This window comes from Carcharhinus amblyrhynchos, chromosome 6, assembly GCF_965287045.1.
Source record: "Carcharhinus amblyrhynchos chromosome 6, sCarAmb.v2.hapA, whole genome shotgun sequence".
Taxonomy (NCBI): Eukaryota; Metazoa; Chordata; class Chondrichthyes; order Carcharhiniformes; family Carcharhinidae; genus Carcharhinus; species Carcharhinus amblyrhynchos.
In genome coordinates this window covers 67887918-67901566 of record NC_137329.1, presented here as the reverse complement: position 1 = coordinate 67901566, position 13649 = coordinate 67887918, and positions in this window count along the sequence as shown.

The following is a 13649-nucleotide window of genomic DNA, read 5'->3' as shown; positions in this document are numbered from 1 at the left end:
AAGGCGTACGGTGTCTTGGCGTTTATTGGTAGGGGGATTGAATTTAGGAGTCGCAGTGTAATGTTGCAACTGTACACTACTCTGGTGCGGCCGCACTTGGAGTACTGTGTGCAGTTCTGGTCCCCGCATTACAAGAAGGATGTGGAGGCGTTGGAGAGGGTGCAGAGGAGGTTTACTAGGATGTTGCCTGGTATGGTGGGGAGGTCCTATGAGGAGAGACTGAGGGATCTAGGGTTGTTTTTGTTGGAAAGAAGGCGGCTAAGAGGGGATCTTATTGAAACATATAAGATGATTAGAGGTTTAGATAGGGTGGATAGTGATAGCCTTTTTCCTCGGATGGAGAAAGCTAGCACGAGGGGGCATGGCTTTAAATTAAGGGGGGGTAGCTACAGGACGGATGTCAGGGGTAGGTTCTTTACCCAGCGGGTGGTGAGGGATTGGAATGCCCTGCCTGCTGCAGTTGTAAATGCGTCTAGTTTGGGGGCGTTTAAGAGATCTCTGGATAGGTTTATGGACGAAAAGGGATTGGTATAGGCTAGTGGGTCATTGTTTTTGTAACTGGTCGGCGCAACATCGTGGGCCGAAGGGCCTGTTCTGCGCTGTAATGTTCTATGTTCTATGTTCTATGTCCCATTCCCCTGAACCATTCCTGTGTCCCTACAGGTTTATTTCTTTCAAATATCTAATTTCTAAATTTCTAATTTGCTTTTGAAATCATTTATCTCTGCTTCCAACTCATTACCACTCAGTGTAAAAACATTCCTCCTCACATTCTCTCTGTACCTCCTTCACAAAACCTTAAATCCACGTCCTCTAATCCTTGTATGATCAACCAATGGGAACAGTTTTCTTTGTCTACCTTATCTAAACCTGTCCACAGCTGTACATCTCTATCAGACCTGCCCTTCACTCCAGTGAGAACAATCACAGCTCCTCCAGCCTAACCTTGTCACTGAAGCCCCCTCATTCTTAGAACCATTCTGCAGCGCATGTTTTAAAGTTAAACATGCAGGAATCAGATATTGTAGGAAGCCAGTAAAGAGCTTGAGGCACTTTAAAGGTCAGGACAGACCTAGGACAATAAGGACTGATAAAGTGATTAGCCATGAATGGGAATGGGAATATATAAATGCAGAAAAATCAATTACTGTATGTATAGACCAAAACAAAGTCATTGATAGTCACTGAAGGAGGAAATGTAGTCATTTTATGAAACAATGCAATGGTAAAAGCCAATGTCTGTATATGTTTGGCTGTAACGATGTGTTAAACTATTGATCCTACTCAACTGTAACGATGTGTTAAATGGCTAATGTCTGGACTATCCATTGTCTGAAAAGTATAAAAATGAACCACTCCTATCGTATAATTGAGAAGGTAGCTGCGGAGTACCAGTGCTTTCTCCCCGAAGCTTCATGTCCGAAATAAAGCTGTACTTTTGAACTTCCAGTCTGACTCCAGTGGTAATTTCCCACAGCAATTGGCGTATCGGCTAGAATCTATTACTGGTAAGTTTTTTGATCGATTGTCCACAATCGGAAAGCCGGGTTAGAGATCACTGAATCTGAGAGAGTGGGACAGGGTCAAGAATACAGTTTGACGGGTTAAACGTAAGGGGTATTTGTAGTAATAAGTATTGTTGCATATGGTATAGTGCTAAGTAACTTACTTGTGCTAACCAACAAGAGGACAAGGTAGTGCCTGTCTCAAACTCCCAGCTTTAGACCGGTTGTTAAGAGGGGAAATCCCCAAAGCAACGGTCAGGAATTGAAGTGGGCAAAGAGACACCAAGGCCACTTAGGATTGTGAAGCACAAGTGGCAGAGGTCGGTTAACATCAAACTCTGTAGTGGTGAACAAATGCAGAGTTGCCATTTGATTGCATGAAAGTTTGTAAAGTTGGATACTGGACTGTCAATGTTGTAAAAGCGGTGCGGAAAAGGAGCTTGATCAACTCTGACCTAGAGCCAGACTCCAGTGGAGAAGCACATCGCCGAGGCGGTAATAGTGGGAACTGTAAGTATAAATTGAAATCCTGAGACGGTAGTGAAACACGGTGCTAGAATAGTAATAGTGACTGGGGATAGTGAAGTCCCTGCAGTAGAGAGCACACTTTACTAGGGAGTAATCGTGGCCGTACGGTGCCTAAAACACATTGCCAAAGTGGCAACAGTGACCGGGGATAGTAAAGTCTGCGAAATGCCCGATAATGAAGTTGAGAGAGGATCTGCAGGTTCTCTTATTGAAATGTACATGACAAGCAGGCAAGCATTAATAAAGAGGATGCAAAGGGATGGCTGGGATAATTCTCAAACCTCAGAGCAGCAGAGGAAGTGGCTAGATAAAGAGAAACAAGACAAAGAAGATAGGAGTAATGTTAATACATCAGTTAGCTGGTCTAATTGAGCAAGTAGTTGCCTCTACTAAGAAGTAGAGATGAAGAAAAGATGAAAGAATTAGAATCCCGAGTGAGGGAACTGGAGAAACAAAACCAGGTATCAGAAGAGAAGCAATGGAGAGGGGAAACTTCCTCTACCTCCTTATGAGTCCACACAGCAGGGACCAACCACTCCTCCAGAGGAGTGGGAAACGCTAGAACACAACTTAGCGCCAGTAACCAGAGGGGGATCAGATGCGCAGCCAAAGGCAAATTATAAACCCTTCACCCCAGGTGAGAGACAGCAGATAATGGCTTCCCTGGGTAAATTACAACCTAGAAGCACAAACACTAAATTCTGGGAAGAATTAGACACAATCTGGGTAGGGCACCAATTACACCTGAGAGACATGCACCAGCTGTTCGGGGCAGCCTGTCCAGTGGATAAGTGGAGGCAGGTAACAGGTGGACCCGCCACTCCTCCAGCACAGGATTACAGTGGGGGACATTGGACACATGTAGTTCCCCCCTAACATCGGAGATAGATGCTCAACAGGCACTCTTCACCCAGTTCAAAGCAGAGATTCAGAGGGTATTAGGGAAAGCTCCCATTAACTGGAGCAGAATTACCACAACAAAACAGTTAAAAGGGGAAGGAGCTTCTGAATACGGGGAACGATTGTTCCAGGTGTATCAAGAGTGCTCAGGACGAGGTCATGGGGATCGGGCATTCATCTAGGCTTTTAAGGATGGGGTCTCCAGCACTCACCAAGCCATCCTAAAAATGGGAGTGATTATGTCCCAAGATTACGATGAATTGGTAGAGTGGGCTAGTGGCATACCTGGAGGTGGAGAGGAGAAATCTTAATTTTTGTATTTGTGTGTTTGTGTGGTTGTTTGTCGAGTGCAGGTGGTTGTTGTATTAGATTGAAAGGAGGAGCCGTTGAAGCCTGTTTGTTCTTGTGGAGTTTTATTGCAGGCAGTGGATGCGGTGCTTTGCACCTTTCCACCTCGGGAGGCTAGGGAAGTGTTAAAACTGTTAAAGATTAAAGTGATAAGATTTCTTGAGTTTACTTCTGTTTTTGAGTTTAATTACAGTTTGGAAGAAAAAAGAATAAAAGCGACTGTCTTAATCAACTTTTGTATTCTCTTTAAATGTTTTATTTTCATCCCAGTTTAAAATTGTTAAGTTTGAATGAAAGAAGAAGTGCTGTTGAACGAATATTGGAAGCTTCCATGTGTGTGTGTATTTAACAAAGTGCCTGCATGGATGTTTTGTTGTTTGCTTTAATGTTTTAAAGTTCTTCCCCTAATTCTGATTTTACAACAATGGATTTGATAGAGTTTAAATAAAAATTGGAAAGTAAATTGAAATTAATCTTGAAGGGAACTATGTGCTTTTTCCTTTGTCTTAAGTAGAAATTGAGAGAGAGTGAGTTAAAAAGTTAGAAGAAAATAAGTAATTTTGTGAAAAAGTAGAAAAACAGGAATGAGGTAAATATGTGAGTCAGTTTAAAGTACATCAAGTCAGTGAAATGCAGTATTAAGGTCCGCAGAATATAGTGATTTATGGACGTCTGATAGTTTAGTATTCTTTAACTGGTTAAAATTATGTGCTATCTATTGTTCAAGGTTTGCCAAATATAAAAACACTGCAAAGCTTAATTCAGCTTGAAAATCGAAACAACTTAAATTAAAAGGGTTTGGATATCACGGTTATGATGTGTAAAGTGGTATGATACAACTGCCACTTGATTATTATTATACAGTATAGCACTGCCATATAATCCTGAGAAAATCAAATCCTCAATAACTTGCACAATGCTACTAAATGTTGGTGCTAGGCATTTGAATGCACTTCTTTGTAGGTAGGGTAGCGGCATTTTATGAAGTACTGTAATGCGGCGCTTGCACGCAAACAAATGATCAAATTAGATATAATGTAACAGTACATCATGTAAAGATTGGAACTGTATGGCGTCTGATTTTAAATGGGGAAAGCGATGCCTTTTGATAGGATTACATACAAATGAATGGAAGTCCAGCTGCAGCCAAAAGGCCAATGCAAAGTGTTAGAAAGCTCTGTGCGAGTTAAATATGAAAGGGGGGTATGTAATTAAATATTTTGCACTACTGACGTATAATTGAATTGCAGAGGTATTGCCCACTATAGTAGAGACAAAGAGCTACCACAAACCGGACAACCGGATTAACCCCTTATGAACTAATGATAGTACGAGCGATGCAATTACCAGAAAGCATCATAACATAAGAACATAAGAAATAGGAGCAGGAGTAGGCCATCTAGCCCTTCAAGTCTGCCCCGCCATTCAATAAGATCATGGCTGATCTGAAGTGGCTCAGTTCCACTTTCCCGCTTTCTCCCCATAACCCTAATTCCCTTGCCTACCAAAAACCTATCTACCCGTGTCTTAAATATATTTAGCAAGGTAGCCTCCACCACTTCAATGGGCAGAGAATTCCAGAATTCACCACCCTTTGAGCGAAGAAGTTCCTCCTCAACTCTGTTCTAAACTGTGCCCCCCTTATCTTGAGGCTGTGCCCTCTAGTCCTGCTGTCCTTTCTGAGCAGGAAGAATCTCTCTACCTCTACCCTATCCATCCCCTTCATCATCTTATACGTCTCTATAAGATCCCCCCTCATCCTTCTAAACTTCAACGAGTACAAACCCAGTCTATTCAGCCTCTCTTCATAGTTCAACCCCCTCGTCTCCAGTATCAGCCTAGTGAACCTCCTCTGCACTCCTTCCAAGGCCAAAATATCCTTGCGCAAGTGCAGCGACCAAAACTGCACACAGTACTCCAGGTGGGGCTGATGTAGGTCCACTAAAAGATAAAAATCAGGAGATATGTTTTGGAACTAAGCATCCAACTAAAAGGGATGCACAAATCGGTAAAAGACAATCAGGAAATAAGATGCAGAGAGAGAGCTTGAAATGCTCCCTGACATCCCAACAGCAGGAAGTCGTGTTCTAGTAAAAACATTACCTGACAAACCAGGGTTAGCTCCAAAATGGAATGGGCTATATGAAGTGGAGACACCAGTGCCTGTATAGACATAAGAGGGAAAGGCATATGGAAACATTGGACACAACTGAAATGACACAACTGAAATTACACAAAGAAATGAATGACTGAATTAACCGGACTGCTTTCCTCAACAGAAGCAAAGACTGCAAGCAAGAGCAACTGGCGCGTTCGAGTTAATACTACAACTTTTGGAGATTATATAAATTATAGTATTAGGACTGATACTTGATCATTGCAAATATGTATGTAATTGCAAATGTAACTACTACTTTGCGTTGTTGCGACTGTAAATTTGACTGGATTGGAGGATAATCTATTTTACAAAGCTTATATACACTACTTGCATGGGAATCGAACTGTATGTTACCTGTTAGCACAATTGGTAGAAGCCCTATTTGTAGCCACCCCTGGGTGGACCCCTCATGAATTATAGGGTGTATCTGATGTATCTACTGTATATAAGGGACAAATTGGCAAATATAAAAGAAGTATATAGGGGAGATGTGTGGGACTTGTAAACCCCACAGATCCTGTGTGCAGGGGGGTCCAACAGGTGGGAGGAAAAGCTTGTTCAGATACTGCAAGCTAGCTGCTTGGTTTTATGGGACAGGGATGGGGATGTGCCTATGCCTTGGTCCCTAAGAATGATTCCTGCGTGCAGATGCAGTGTGTCCGTCAACATTGTTGGATTAATAAGGGACAGATTACTTGCACTTGTGCTGAACAGAAATGTCTAAATATAACCACGGGACGACAGCTCATTTGTGGACAATGCAATGGGACTCATGAAAAATGCCAAATGGACATACCCATTTTATTCTTACCAGGCGGTGGGATCAAACGAGAAGTTGAGTAAACCGAACAATTGGCAATATGAACAAACTCATAATTGAGACACTAAATGTTACCGTGCTAACATAACAGAAGAACATAAGAAATAGGAGCAGGAGTGGGCCATCTAGCCCTTCGAGCCTGCCCCACCATTCAGTAAGATCATGGCTGATCTGAAGTGGATCAGTTCCACTTTCCCACTTTCTCCCCATAACCCTTAATCCCCTTGTCTATCAGAAACCTATCTACCTGTGACTTAAATGTATTTAGCGAGGTAGCCTCCACCACTTCAACGGACAGAGAATTCCAGAGATTCACCACCCTTTGAGTGAAGAAGTTCCTCCTCAACTCCGTTCTAAACTGCTCCCCCCTTGAGGCTGTGCCCTCTAGTCCTGCTGTCCTTTCTGAGCGGGAAGAATCTCTCTACCTCTACCCTATCCATCCCCTTCATTATCTTATACGTCTCTATAAGATCCCCTCTCATCCTGCTAAACTCCAATGAGTACAGACCCAGTCTAGTTAGTCTCTCTTCATAGTCCAACCCCCTCATCTCCGGTATCAGCCTAGTGAACCTCCTCTGCACTCCCTCCAAGGCCAAAATATCCTTGCGCAAGTGCGGCGAGCAAAACTGCACACAGTACTCCAGCTGCGGCCTCACCAGTGCCCTGTACAGTTGCAGCAAGACCTCCCTGCTTTTATATTCTATCCCCCTTGCTATAAAGGCCAGCATCCCATTTGCCTTCTTGACCACCTGCTGCACCTGCAGACTGAGTTTTTGTGACTTGTGCACAAGGACCCCCAGGTCCCTCTGTGCCAAAGCATGCTAAACACATATCCTAAGAAAGGATATGTGTTCCTCTTCAATGGTACTTACATGACAGAAACACCAAACCGTTTTGCAGTAAAAACAATAGAACCACTGACTGTTCCATGCCTTCAGAAGGACCATATTCAGAGGAGAATAGTAACCTGGGCTATTAGTAAAGAATTCTGCACTAACTGGGAAGCCCCGGGCACAATGGGATCATCACTGGGATATGGGTTCCTTAGAGCATTGTCTTTTGGGGGCGGGAGGGGTGGTGGGTAGGAGGCAGCAGAGTGATTAGTGCAAAGAATAGGAATCATATTGTTTGTGGACTAACAGTCCTGGGAAACAGCACTTCAAAAGCACTGGAGGCTGTTAACCAAGAAATGGCTGAATTGAGATTATATGCACAGCAGACACGATACACAGTAGACTACCAGTTAGCAGAACAAGGAGGAGTGTGTACAATCATAGGCAACAAATGCATAACCCATGTCACAGATGAGTCCTATAACACTACACAAGTCATCAATAGCATCAGAGAACAACTTGATAAATTCAGACATGGACCCAAGAAAGGAAGAAACTGGCTGGAATGGCTAGCGGGGGGTGGGGGGGTGGGGGGTCCTGGGAATCTTACTTATTACATGGATTAGTCATACTTATTTCAATTGTAATTGTCTGTTGTCTAATTGTTGGATGCCTAAAAGTCTGCTGCAAGGTTATGGTAATGAGAATTGTGCCAGGAGTCAATGTCAACTCTGGTGCGGCCGCACTTGGAGTACTGTGTGCAGTTCTGGTCCCCACATTACAGGAAGGACGTTGAGGCTTTGGAGAGGGTGCAGAGGAGGTTTACCAGGATGTTGCCTGGTATGGAGGGGAGGTCATATGAGGAGAGACTGAGGGATTTGGGGTTGTTTTCGCTGGAAAGAAGGAGGCTAAGAGGGGATCTTATTGAAACATATAAGATGATTAGAGGTTTAGATAGGGTGGATAGTGATAGCCTTTTTCCTCAGATGGAGAATGCTAGCACGAGGGGGCATGGCTTTAAATTAAGGGGTGGTAGTTATAGGACGGATGTCAGGGGTAGGTTCTTTACCCAGAGGGTGGTGAGGGATTGGAATGCCCTGCCTGCTGCGGTTGTAAATGCGCCTAGTTTGGGGGCGTTTAAGAGAGCTATGGATAGGTTTATGGACGAAAAGGGATTGGTTTAGATTAGTGGGTCAGTGTTTTTTTTTTAAAAAACTGGTCGGCGCAACATCGTGGGCCGAAGGGCCTGTTCTGTGCTGTAATGTTCTATGTTCTATGTTTATGTTCTATCCATCGAGGAAGAACCCATAATGAAGATCCCCGAAGACATCAGAAGAAACGAAGAAGGAAAGAAGAAAATTGACCTTTATATGTGACTGTGTTGGTCTAGGGATTATTAAAGTCATAATCCGGACTGAAAGTGGGGACTGAAGTGGGGAAAATCATAAAGATGAGCACCTGACACATAAAATGGCTGCCTGGCATATAAAAAGATTACCTGGGAGAGAGATATTAAGCAGGCACTGACTTTTAGCACAAACAGCTACTTGAAATTAAAACATGCAGGACAGACAGTTATTTAAAGTTAAACATGCAGAAATCAGATACTGCAGGAAACCAGTAAAGAGCTTAAAGATAAGGACAGATCTAGGACAATAAGGGCTGATAAAGTGATTAGCCATAAATGGGAATGGGAATATATAAATGCAGGAAAATCAATTACTGTATGTATAGACTGAAACAAAGTCATTGATAGTCACTGAAGGAGGAAATGTAGTCATTCTGTGAAACAATGCAATGTTAAAAGCCAATGTCTGTATATGTTTGGCTGTAACGATGTGTTAAACTATCAATCTTACTCAACCATAACAATGTGTTCATTGGCTAATGTCTGGACTATCCATTGTTGAAAAGTATAAAAATGTATAGAACGTTGGTTAGCCCGCATTTGGAGCACTGCGTCCAGTTCTGGTCGCTGTACTACCGGAAGGACATGGAGACCCTGGAGAGAGTGCAGAGCAGGTTTACCAGAATGCTGCCTGGTATGGAGGGACTTACCTATGAGGAGAGATTGGGCAAATTGGGGCTGTTCTCCCTGGAAGGATGGAGAATGAAGGGAGATCTAATAGAGGTGTATAAGATTATGAAGGGTATAGATAGAATGAACAGTGGTAAGCTTTTTCCCAGGTTGGATATGAAAATTACGAGGGGCCACGGGCTTAGAGTGAGGGGGGTGAGGTATAATTCAGATGTTAGAGGGAGGTTTTCACACAGAGGGTTGTGGGAGCCTGGAATGCACTGCCAAGTAGGGTGGTGGAGGCAGGCATGCTAGAGTTGTTTAAGGCTTACTTAGATAGGCACATGAGCAGACTAGAGATGGAGGGATACAGGAGATTGTTCTAAATAAGGATCAAGAGCCTCAGGACATTCCTGGGAATCAATAGATTCCTATGGGCCGTCCAACATATTTCATGGCTCACTTGTCTTATGTTTGAGCTTCTGGGGATTCCATGAATGTCTGTATAAATTGTGTACGTTTATTGATGTCTTTTTTTTTACATCCACAAGTGATTCGGTCTGCCTTGTTGTCCAACAAGGGGCATACACGCAGTGGGTCGTGCGAGGGCTGCTCTTGGATATTTCTTCAAGAGTTGCCTAGTGCTTCACATCGTTAGTGTACGCTTAAACTGGACCAACTGACGGGCAACACAACAGCTCAGTGACTATCACTGATTGCTGTGCAGACACATGGATTTGGGCCAGTGTCTGTGGGAGTTTGCGCATTCTCCCCGTGCTTGTGTGGGTTTTCTCCAGGTGCTCCGGTTTCCTCCCACACCCCAAAGATGTGCTATTAGGCTGATTGGTGTTAACAAATTGTCCCTAAATTAGTCATCCCCCAATCTGGTTTTAGTTCCTTTATTGTGGAGTCCAATAGGCATAGACACAGGTCATAGGTAGAAAAGGGCACTCACAATGTTAAAATGGCAGTGCGGGCTTGTTGGGTTGAAGGGCCTGTTTCCTGTGCTGTGTTGTTCTTTGTTCTTTGTTTGTTCTTTGAACCACTCCTATTGTATTATTGAGAAGGCAGCTGCCAAGTACTGCAGAGTACCAATGCTTTCTCCCTGAAGCTTCGTGTCTGAAATAAAGCTGTACTTTTGAACCTCCAGTCTGACTCCGGTGGTAATTTCCCACAACACTTTCTAAAGTGTGGTGACCAGAATTGGGCACACATCTCTCTGGTCAGTGCCTAGCTAGAACTTTATAAAGGTTCAGCATAACTTTCTGACTTTTGGACTCAAAGTTTCTATTCTTGAAGCCCAAGATCCTATGTATATATTGTGTATCACAGCCAAGAAGCAAGAGCACACCTCCATGTGGTCAAAGGGAAGATGCAAAGTTTTCTGGGGCATTACTGGTTCAGCAAAATTCCATTGAACTGTGTTGAGTTAAGTGTGCAGGATGGATGTATATCATGGGGATCAACAATGGCCGTTCGCAAGTCTTGGATGAAATTCATGAGGCTCATCCAGGTGCTTCTAGAATGAAAATTCCAGCCAGTTCATACATTTGGTGGCCTAATATGGATCTGGACTTGGAGAACACAATGAAATCCTGTTCAACATGTCAGGTAACCCAGAGGTGGCACCACCAGTGCCATTTCATTCTTGGGAGTATTAGGGTTAATTAACTGGCTATTAATTAATAAATACTAGCCTAGCCAGTCACACCCAAATTCCATGAAAAATAATTTTTAAAAATAGCAAATTAAGTTCAATGTAGCTAAATATGAATTAATGTGTTGGCGGAAGAGAAGGGATGTGAGATATTACTTGGAAACTGGAAATTAAAGTGAAGTAGGGGAACAAAAGTGCCTTGGAGTACAACTGCATCAATCACTAAAAGTTGCACCATATGTTAACAAGGCAATTAAAATAGCAAAAGAGAGCTTTGTTTCTAGAGGGGTAGAATTGAAGAATAGTGAAGCTATGCCAAACATGTATGGAGCTTCGGTTAGACCACAGAGGTGACCAAATAGAAGTTTTTAAAATTCCAGAAGTTTTCAATACAGTGGATACAGCGAGAATATTTTCCTTGTGGGGAAGAACACAGCTACAGGCAATCGATGTAAGACAGTCACCAAGAAATCCAGCAGGGAATGCAGGAGAAACTTCTTAAATCAAAGAGTGGAGGGGAAGTGGAACTTGCTGCCAGTAGGAGAGGTTGAAGCAAATAGGGGGAACTAGACAAGTGTATGAGGAAGAGGGTGATAGAAAGTTATAATGGTGATTTAGATGAGAAAAGATGCGAGGAGGATTAAATGAAGCATAAACAGCAGCATGGGCTGGTTGTGCATAATGGCCTGTTTCTGTGTCTTATATCTTGTGAGATGTGTGCCCAGTGCCAATCCTCATACGAAGGAAGGGATGGAAACTATGTAGGTTTGGAAGGATGCAAGTGTAAGTCCTTGGCCAGTGCAATGTTAGGATCAACACATCTGATTGTGAGTACTGATGGTGGAATGGGATAGTTAAATTTAACTGAACTCTGTATTCTCAGTGAAGCAAAAAAAAAGACATTGTCAAAGAGAGGAGTGGTTCGGGGGTAGTGTAGCTAACCTGGCAATCTTGATCCCAGAAGGGAGGAGGTTGCCTCAGTGGAGATGGTCAGTGATAGTGAGATTGTAACACGGCAGAAAGACAGTGAAAGTTTATTCACTGATACTAAGGGAAATTATGGAGGTATTGACCATAATTTTACTGTCCTCCTTTCACTTGGTTGGAGACATAGAATCATAGAATCCTACAGTGCAGAAAGAGCTCATTTGATCCAATGAGTCTGCACTGATTCTCTAACAGAACATCTTCCCCAGGCCCACCACCTGCCCACCCCACTAACCTCAAGTATTTACCCCGGTCCACCACCTCTCCCACATGTACACCAAACCGCACCCCCCACGAACCTGACAAACAAAAGAACCCCACCTTTCCTTCCCCCCACACACAAATGTTCCCCCTCAACCTCTCCATTACCCAGAAAAGAGAAAACTAGCATGAATAAAAATGAAAAGCTCCAGGGGACAAGAAGACAACAAGGCCTTCACAACACACCACAATTCAGAATCGCTGAGCAGAGACTGATAGCCAAGTCCCACACACATGAGGATGGCCTCAACCAGGATTTTGGATTCATTTCACACGATCTGTAACCCCCACAACTTGCCTGGGCTTGCAAAATCCCACTAACTGTCCTGGCTGGAGACAATATGTATCTCTTTAACCTGTGCTTTGTACCTTTAAGACTTCATTACCTGTAAAGACTCGCATTCCAACCATTATCTTATAAATTGAGTTTGTATCTGTATATGCCTTGTTTGTGAACACAACTCCTCACTCACCTGAAGAAGGAGTGAGACTCTGAAAGCTAGTGCTGCCAAATAAACTTATCGGACTTTAACCTATTGTGAGACCTCTTATTGTGCTTACCCCAGTCCAACGCCGGCATCTCCACATCGTAGCATTTATTGCCCATCCCTAGTTGCCCTTGAAAAGATGGTAGTGAGCTGCCTTCTTGAATTGCTGCTGTTCATATTCTGTGGGTTGACCCACAATGCCATGAGGGAGGGAATTCCAGGATGTTAACCCAACGACTGCTTGGGTTTTGAAGGTGCTGTCTAAAGATCTTTGGTGAATTGCTGCATCTTACAGATAGTACACACTGCTGCTACTGAGCATTGTTGGTGGAGAGAGTGGATGTTTGTGCATATGGTGCCAATCAAGTGGGCTGCTTTGCCCTGGATGGTATCAAGCTTCTTGTGTTGTTGGAACTGCACTCATCCAGACAAGTGGAGAATATTCCATCATACTCCTGACCTGTAGATGGTGGACAGGCCTTGGAGGGTCGGGAGGTGATTTACTCGCTACAGTATTCCCAGCCTCTGACCAGCTCTTGTGGCCACTGTGTTTATATGGTGAGTCCAGTTGAGTTTCTGGTCAATGGTAACCCCAAAGATGTTGACAGTGGGGATTCAGCGATGGTAACATCATTCAATGTCAAGGGGCAATGGTTAGTGTGTCTTATTGGTGATGGTCATTGCCTGCCATTTGTGTGGCATGAACATTACTTGCCACTTGTCAGCCCAAGTGTGGACATTGGCCAGATCTTGTTGCATTTGAACGTAACTTCAGTATCTGAGAAGTCGTGAATGGTGCTAAACATTATGCAGTCATTGTCAAAGATTACCCCTTCTGATCTTATGACAGAGGGAAGGTCATTGATGAAACAGTTGAAGATTGTTGGGCCTAGGACACCACCCTGAGGGACTCCTGCAGGGATGTTCTGAGATGGTGTTGTGGAAGATGACATTTAATGAGAAGTGTGGAGTGATTAAGTGATTGGGTGGCACATTGGTTGGCACTGCTGTCTCACAGTGCCAGGTCAGTCTCAGCTGAAGCAATGACACTCTCTCCACTCTCAGAATTTCTTTTTAGAAACTTTCTGCTTCTCCATGTTTTTGAAAGTTGTGACATTGAAGTCAGGCGTTTCCAGTTTTCATCACA